This window comes from Echinops telfairi, unplaced genomic scaffold (genome assembly GCF_000313985.2).
Source record: "Echinops telfairi isolate 266 unplaced genomic scaffold, ASM31398v2 ScPeMD7_7419;HRSCAF=8457, whole genome shotgun sequence".
NCBI classification, from domain to species: domain Eukaryota; kingdom Metazoa; phylum Chordata; class Mammalia; order Afrosoricida; family Tenrecidae; genus Echinops; species Echinops telfairi.
The window spans coordinates 964,007-972,746 of record NW_022111319.1 but is presented as its reverse complement, the minus strand read 5'-3'; the positions used below and the strand labels follow the sequence as shown (position 1 = coordinate 972,746).

General features: G+C 38.7%; 1 protein-coding gene across 1 annotated transcript in view; it reads right to left on the bottom strand.

Moving 5' to 3' along the window:
- RPS6KA6 (ribosomal protein S6 kinase A6) overlaps positions 1 to 8,740 on the bottom strand; it is a 198,090-nt gene that overhangs the window by 95,597 nt on the left and 93,753 nt on the right. The gene's annotated exons all lie outside the window — the stretch shown is intronic.

Below are 8,740 nucleotides of genomic sequence, written 5' to 3'. Positions count from 1 at the left end.
GCTACACTGTTGCTTCTGTTTACATCTCTGCTCTCTGTCCGCCCCACCCCCTATGGTCTCTGAGGGCTGCCCAGGGGCTTTTTCTCTTCTCAACTAAGGCTACTGCAACTTGCCGCCGCTGCCTCAGGGTAGGGAGTAAACTCATGCAGATATGCCCACATATGAGTACCTGGAGTGAAGACTGTTACCCATGCTACAATGCTTTAAGACAAAATTTCATTTATTTGTAATTAGAAATAAATATTTCACAATATATAAGTGCATATTATTCTGTCATTAATCACTATGCTTGAATTATGTTCAATTTGTAACAGTGGAAATACATCCTGCATATCAGATATGTATATTACGATTCAAAACAGTAGCAAAAATAGAGTTATGAAGTAGCAACAAAAATAATTTTATGGTTGGGGGTCACCACAACATGAGGAACTATATTAAAAGGTGACAGAATTCGGAAGGTTGACAACCACTGATTTAGAAGAAATGGAAAAATACCTAGAAACACATCATGAACTGAACTAACTCAGACGTACATAGAAAACCTTAACAGATTCATAACAAAATAAGAAACTTCCCACCAAGAAAAGCCCAGGATCAGATGGCTTCCCAGGGAATTCTACAAAACATTCAGGTTCCAGAATACAGAAAGGGACAGAAAACTTGCAAACTCATTCTATGAATCTAAAATAACCTTGATGCCCAAACTAGTCAAAGACACCATCACATAGACAGAAAATTACACACCAATATGCTTTATGAACATGCAAGATTTCAGATAGAAAGTCTGGCCAATAGAATCAATCAACATACTAAAAACAAAATTGATCATTACCAATTGGGATTCGTGATGGTTCAACATCTGGAAATCAATCAAAGTAATCTACATAAACAGAATATCCAACACCCGTCTCTAATAAAATACTCAATAAGAAAAGAAGGGAAACTCCTCAACATGATAAGGGCCATCTACTCAAAACCCAAAGCCAATATCATAATCAAAAGGGAAAAACTGAAAAAAGTTTCCTCTGCAAAAACGAACTAGACACGGGTGCCCTTTACCACTACGCTTATTCAACATTGTACTGGGAATCCTAGCCAGAAAACAAACAGAAATCAAGGGAATACAACTGAGCAAAGAAGACATGTAGATCTCACTATTTGCAGACAATGTGATTGTATACACATATAGAGAGAATCCCAGGACTCCACACACAAAAAAACCCTGTTGTAAACAATTGAGGGATTTAATAAAGTATCAGAATACAAGATCAACAAGCAGAAAACAATTGAATTCCTATATACCAGCAATGTGAGCTTGGAAGAAGACATCAAGAAAACAGTATCATTTATAAGAGCTACACATAAGATGAAATACCTAGGAATAAGCCCAAATGCCCATACATAGAATACTATGCAACCAAAAAAAAAACAGTGACAAGACCAAGAAACACCTGGATGGGCCTGGAAACCATTAAGTTAGCCATTACAAAGTTAGTTCATGAGAAAAGGACAAATATTGTATTAGTCCACTAATATAAGAATAAACAATAAGTCAAAGGTAGGCTTCTCATCAAAGGTCATGTAATCTTCTAATCTAGTCTCCCAAGCAATCAGGTAGGGCGACTGCCTGGGACCATCAACCATAAATTACCTGCCCCCCCCCCATGTGCATCTTAAAAACTACCTCATCAGAGAAGTCCTCACCTTAGCTCATGTCAGTTTTTAAGACGGGGAGAGAAAGATATCATTCAGTTGCTGCCATATAACGGTATGCTACGGTCACTCCAAATCAACGTAAACTTCTACAGTGTGATAAACGAACCGTATTGGAAAATAAAGTTAAGTTAGGGGGAAGGGAGCAAATATATCTCAGAAAAGGCGATTACATTTCTGCTGCTGGGTAAACTAGGTTGAACAATCTCCTACTTGGGAAGGGTAGGGATGGGAAGGAATGCTTAACAATACTTACATAGAACCCAAGAGAAGTATATGCAGAGATACTAAAAAAATGGATTTTTTTCAAAGCTATGTATTTAAATTTTTTTACAAAACAACCTAAGCACCTTCAAAATACTCTCCATTGCCCTTCCTACATTTGTCAAATCTGTGATTCTATTCTTCGAAACATTTTTCAAGCTCATCTGTTTGGATGGCTGACAGTACCTCCCTCGTTTTTTCCTTCACCTCTTCTATGTCATCAAATTGCTGTCCTTTCATGTCCCTCTTCATTTGTGTAAACAAGAAGAAACTGAACATAGAGCAAGGTCAGGTGAGTAAAGTGCATAGGGCAAGAGAGGCATGCTGTTTTTTGCCAAAAAAATGGCCAATCAAAATGGTTGTGTAAGCAGGTGCATTGTCATGGTGGCAAAACCAGTCCAACATCTGCCATAAATCAGGTCTTTTTTGTTGCACACTGTTCAGTCTTTTCAGAACCTTTAAATAGAAAGCTTGATTAACAGTCTAACATGGTGAAACAAACTCCAAATACATTATCCGACTCACATGTTTAAAAAAAATGAACATCATCTTGATGTTTGATTTCACTTTATGAGCATTTTGGGGGTGGGGTAATGATGGCATCTTCCACTGACTGGATTGATGTTTGCTTTGGGGGTCCTAAGAATAGCACCATGCCTCATCACCAGTAATGACCTTTAAAAAAAGTCTGGATCGCTTCAGAGCTGTTCTTTCAAAGGACGGCATGCTTAAATCAGCCATCACAAAAAATGAGGTTTTCCCCTTATTGGAGCAGACTGCAACAGAGGACATTTCTGGGTTTACATGGTGGGGAAGCAGTGCGGTCTAAACCGCCCCCCCCCCACACACACACACACAAATGAAGCTAATGAAGAAAGGAGCATACCTGGATAAGCAATCTAGAGGAGAAAACAATGGGACCAACAGTTCCAGGGAGACATGGGAGAGGGGGAGGTGGGGGAAAGGAAGTAGTGTTAACAAACTCAAGGACAAGGGAAAAACAAGGGCTCCAAAATTGGTGGTGAGGAGGGTGTACGAGGCCTGGTAGGGTTTGAGCAAGGGCAATGTAACTGAGAGGAAATACTGAAACCCAAATGAAGGTTGAGCATGATAGTGGAACAAGAGGAAAGTAAAGGGAAATAAAGGAAAGAACTAGGAGGTAAGGGGCATTTATGGAGATCTAGAGGCAGGTATGTACATATGTAAATATACTTATTTATGATGATGGGGAAATAGATTTATGTGCATATATTTATAGGTTTAGTATTAAGGTAGTAGATGGACAATGGGCCTCTACTCTACTCTCTCAATGCAAGAACACTTTGTTCTATGAAACTGGCATTCCATGATGCTCACCTTCCCAACACGATCGCTGAAGACAAATGGGTGCATAAGCAAATGTGAAGAAAGATGATGGTGCCCAGCTATCAAAAGATAAAGTGTCTGGGGTCTTAAAGGCTTGAAGGTAAACAAGCAGCCATCTAGCTGATAACCAGTTAAGCCCACATGGAAGAAGCACACCAGCCTGTGTGATCATGAGGTGTGGAAGGGATGGGGTTTCAGGCATCCAGGAACAAAAATTCTTATCATTGTGAATGAAGGGGAATTCAGATTGGGGATCCAAAGCCCATCTGTGGGCAACGGGACATCCCCTTACAGAAGGGTCGCGGGGATGAGACGAGCCAGTCAGGGTGCAGTGTATCATGATGAAACATACAACTTTCCTCTAGTTCTTAAATGCGTCCCCCCCGCCAGCTATCATGATCCCAATTTTACCTTACAAATCCGGCTAGACCAGAGGATGTACACTGGTACAGATAGGAACTGGAAACACAGGACAGGTGAACCCCTCAGGACCAATGGTGAGAGTGGCAATACCGGGAGTGTGTAGCGAAGATGGGGTGGAAAGGAGGCACCAATTACAAGGATCTGCATATAACCTCCTCTCTGGGGGACAACAGAAAAGTGGGTGAAAGGAGATGTTGGACAGTGTAAGATATGACAAAATAATAATTTACAAATTATCAAGGGTTCATGAGGGAGGGGGGACGGGGGAAGGAGCGGAAAAATGAGGAACTGATACCAAGGGCTCAAGTAGAAAGCACTGTTTTGAGAATGATGAGGGCAACAAATGTACAAATGTGCTTAACACAAGGGATGTATGTATGGATTATGATAAGCATTTTATGATCCCTCAGTAAAATGATTGTTTTAAACAAAACAAAACACGAAGCTTGAGCAAAGCTGCTTTACAAAAAAGTTCACTGTGGCCAGAGAGAACCTTCCGGGGCAACGCCACAGGGTGCACTAACTTAGAGCAAGTTACTCCATGCTTGCCTGGTGGGAAAAATGCATCCTACGAAAGCTCTACTCTGACCAGCACAAGTCCAGTTGGGGGGGGGGGTGCCCCTGCATACATACAGCACTATTTTCTTAAGTGGACACTTTGGACCTAGTTTCTATCCAGCCCACTGTGACCCAAGCAGTCTGCTATGGACTATTGGCACTTTTCTCTCCTTTCAAGGTACACAACATCCATAGAATGATTCAATGTGGAAACCCACTAAGAAGTTAGATTTTATCTCAAATTCACATGGAACAGATTTAAGGAATGGGCGTACTCACTTGGACTTCAAGCTAAGAAACCTTAGTATAAGAAGAAGTAGATAACTGCTATCCCAAGGTTATGTAATTGGTAGGTAATTGGACTTTGCTTTGAGGGTATACCCTGTGATCATATATTTGTTCTGGATGGTAGCCTGAGACCAATGGTGGCCTGTGATCACTTATTTATTATTTTAATGATCTCCTTGCTTATGACGTATATTAGTCTGTTAGACATGAATCTGCCTTTGTGAATGAGTGCTATTGAAAGTTTTTCCCTATCATCAATGCCCAAGGTTTATGTAAATAGTGTCCAGCCACTTAAGACTTTATCAGTACTAGGCAACAATCAGTACAATCAGCACTCATCAGCAATTCAGATATTTCTGTCTGAAAAGTCGTCCTAGACATACTTAATTTCATTTTTACAACAGTGTTTTAAATTCTACACCACTGGCTAAATTAATGACACTATCAACAGAATTGAGGAACCCTGTTTGCATAACTGTGCAGTCAACAGTTCAAAACACCAGCAACTCTGAGGAAGAAAGAGGAGGCTTCCTACTCTTATAAAGAATTACAGTCTTAGAAACCTACAGATGCAGTCCTACACTGTCCTGTAGGGTTGCTATGAGTCAGCATGGACTCAGTGATTTCTTTTATCAATAGGATTAACTTATGCTCCAAGGGGATGACTGATAATGTTCTGTCATAAAATATGATAATGATGTCTCTAAAGTATACAAGGCATATACATAAACCATAGATATATGAATGGATTTTGGGCTTACACTTAATTCAAGTATCAATCTAAGAACAATTAGTTCCTATGAGATGGCCCTACTCCATACTTGCCCTTATGAAGAGATTATAGAAGATATGGGTGCTATAGCAAAGTGTGGTGAAGAAAGCAGATGAAGCCCGGCTATCAGAAAGATTAAAGGGACTTAATCTTGGGACTTGGGACTTAAAGGCTGGTCCTCAAACAAGCAGCCATCTAAATGAGGCTTCGAGTAAGACTACATGGAAGAATACAGCATGTGTGATCTAAGTAATAAAATGACAGATTTAGTCACGTTAAAAAGTAACATCTTAACACTGATCTCCTTTTTGACCCATTTAAATTGTTTCGGCTTCTAATATTTTCTGATGTCTTTTTACTGATGTCTTCCTCTACTTTGTATTTGAGTTCTGTGTGGTAACAGCAACAGATTATTGAACCCAGCATAGATGTACAATGGCGTGGGAGGAACACTTGGTGTGAGAATAGGTAAGAAAGAATGGGCCATGGAGGCTTGTCTAATTCCTTCCTTGTGGCAATAGGGAAGCCAGAGAAGATCAGATATGTCCATCTCCATTGTCATTTATTGAACCTATATCTTCAGTGATACATTCAACCTTCATTGTTTTCAAAAACAAGATTCGGTCCCTTAAATTTTAGAAATTGGGCTGCCAACCTCAGGTTGGTGGTTCAAACCCACCATGGGAAAAGATTGTCTGCTCTAGTCTCAGAAGTCCTATATAGACTTAGTCTCAGAAGTCCTATAGAGAGTCACTATAAGCCAAGTTGATGGCAATGGCTTTGGTTTGGTTTTTGTTTTATTGGGATAAAGAAATAATAATAGGTCATAAAATGTATGATCTTTATACATAATTAAAGAGAAATTTAATTCATATACCAAATGTTTAAAATTCAAACTTAACATTTAATAAAGTTTTGGGCCTCAGTTCTATGCTAATTTATCTGAACTTATCCATTCAAATTTATCCTATAGCTTGAAGATGCCCAAGTCTGCTCTCGTAACAAAAATCTCTCTCAAGCTCCAGTTTTGTCTCTGATATTGACAGTAGTGGTGTCAATGGAAGAAGGGATTGGGATGGCAGTCACAGAAAGGAAAAGAAGGGAAATATAGTCTATTGGAATCAATTTCTCTTAAGCTTCAGTCCCCTTATTCTCTCCTCCCAAACGCTTATAGTAATGGATCTCCTTTGGGAACTGAGGGCTTGAGGATCAGTAGCAAGGAGAGGGGAGAAAAAAGGATAACGTTTTACAATCACAACTTTCCCCAGAGAAATTGAAGGTTGAGTACCAGAATAGGAGGAATGAACATTTTTAAAGCGGCCTCTAAATTATTCTGACTCTCAATTCACTGGCCCTCCTAATTTATAACCACATAAGTATATTAGTTCTTTTTCGACTTCTCAAACTAGCTATACTTCCCAGCTCTTTTCTCTTAATTTACCAATCGTTTGATCTTCCACAGTTCATAAAATTTACCAGTTAAACCAGATACCATCAATTCCAATTCATTGAGATTCCAGCTCTATCAGATCAGAACTGTGCTACAGAGAGTTTTCAATGGCTGATTTTTTTTTAAAGTCAGGTTGCCACACCTTCATTCAGATGCAACACCAGGTGGAGTCAAATAGCTAACATTTTATTTAGTTCTTGAACCATCCCCATCACACTTCAATATATTTTTGAGGTATCTTATCTTTCACCTTCCCCTCAGCTTGATCTATGGAATTAATTCCACTACTATGGTCAATCACTCTTTCCAAATGATTTAAAGTAAGATTTATTTTTTAAAATTCTGTAATTGTACAATTTTCTTATAAGAAGCACTGGTTGGTGTCCTGCTTCTAGTTTCTTCTTATTTACAATCCATTTATATAATACATTTATTATATAAATATGTATGTTCCTAAAATATTATATTCTTTACTCACTGTCTTATTAAGTATCTTAGTTCCCTATCATCCAGAGAATTATATACACATACGTTTAGCCTTATTTTTTTTTACTTTCACCCTGATTTACTCTTGTAGTAAAACTAGCTATACTATTTACTAATATGATTGCAATACTCTCCTTTTTCATATATTATATATTTAAAGTTTATTCATCCTCAGGGACTAATTTCAGTTTCATCTCCTCCAAGACACATTCTTTTTCTAAGAAAATATGAATTCTACCCTTAACTCGTGAGGTATTTCCAAACAAGTTAATTTAGCTATTCGATTGGTTTCAAAATCAGATTATATGCCTTTTTAGGCCAGGGAAAATGCCAAATAAATGTAGTCTTCACAAAGCTCAGGAAAAATTTGAATTATCAAAAAAAATCATGGACTTAAAATTTTTTTACACCAATATAAACTCATGTTAATTTGTTATATATTTGAGCAGGATCTAATTTGAGGCACTAAGAAAGATATCAGTTTGAAAATAGCCCCTATCAGAGTAACATAAATTTCTAAACTTGAAGCAAGAAAAAATAATCAGTCTTGAAAGTTTATGGAGACAATGCCCTAGAGGTATTATCAGCAGTATACAAACTGTTTTAAGAAGAGTCAAGGGGATGTTGAAGCTTAAAAGCCTGCAATGGCAGACCATTCAAAACAACTTGCGAGGAAATAATTAATCTTGCCCATACCCTAATTAAAGAGGACCAGTCACTAACAGCAGAAGCAATCGCCAACATCAGAGACATCTCAATTGGTTCAGCTTATACAAATCTGCCTGAAAAATTAAAGATGAGCCAACTTTCTTGTTGATGGGTGTCAAAACCACTGCAACCAATAAGAATAGATGTTTCAGGGGAAATTTTTAAAAGTGGGATTAAGATTTTGAAGTATTTCTTGGACGAACTGTAATAGGTGATAGAACATGGCCTCACTGATATGATCCTGAAGATAAATTACAATCAAAGCAATGACTTCCAAGAGGTGATAGGTAAACAATGAGGGTGGCGCTTGATAGGGGCCCAATGCCCATCTCTAGACAACTGGACATACTTTGCAGAGGGGTAGTGGGGAGATGAGTCACTTAGGGTTCAGTATAGCAATAATTAAACCCACAACCTTCCTCTAGTTCTTAAATGCTTCCTCCCCTTGCTCAGCTGAACGGTCATTTCATGATATCTACCTTCCCGACATGATCGCTGAAGACAGATGTGTGCATAAGAAAATGTGGTGAAGAATGCCGATGATGCCCGGCTATCAAAAGATATAGCGTCTGGGGTCTTAAAAGCCTGTAGGCAAACAAGCGGCCATCTAGCTTGGAAACAACAAAGTCCACAGAGAAGAAGCACACAAGCCTGTGCAAACACGAGGTGTTGAAGGGAACAGGCAGCAGACACCAAAGAACAAAAACCAT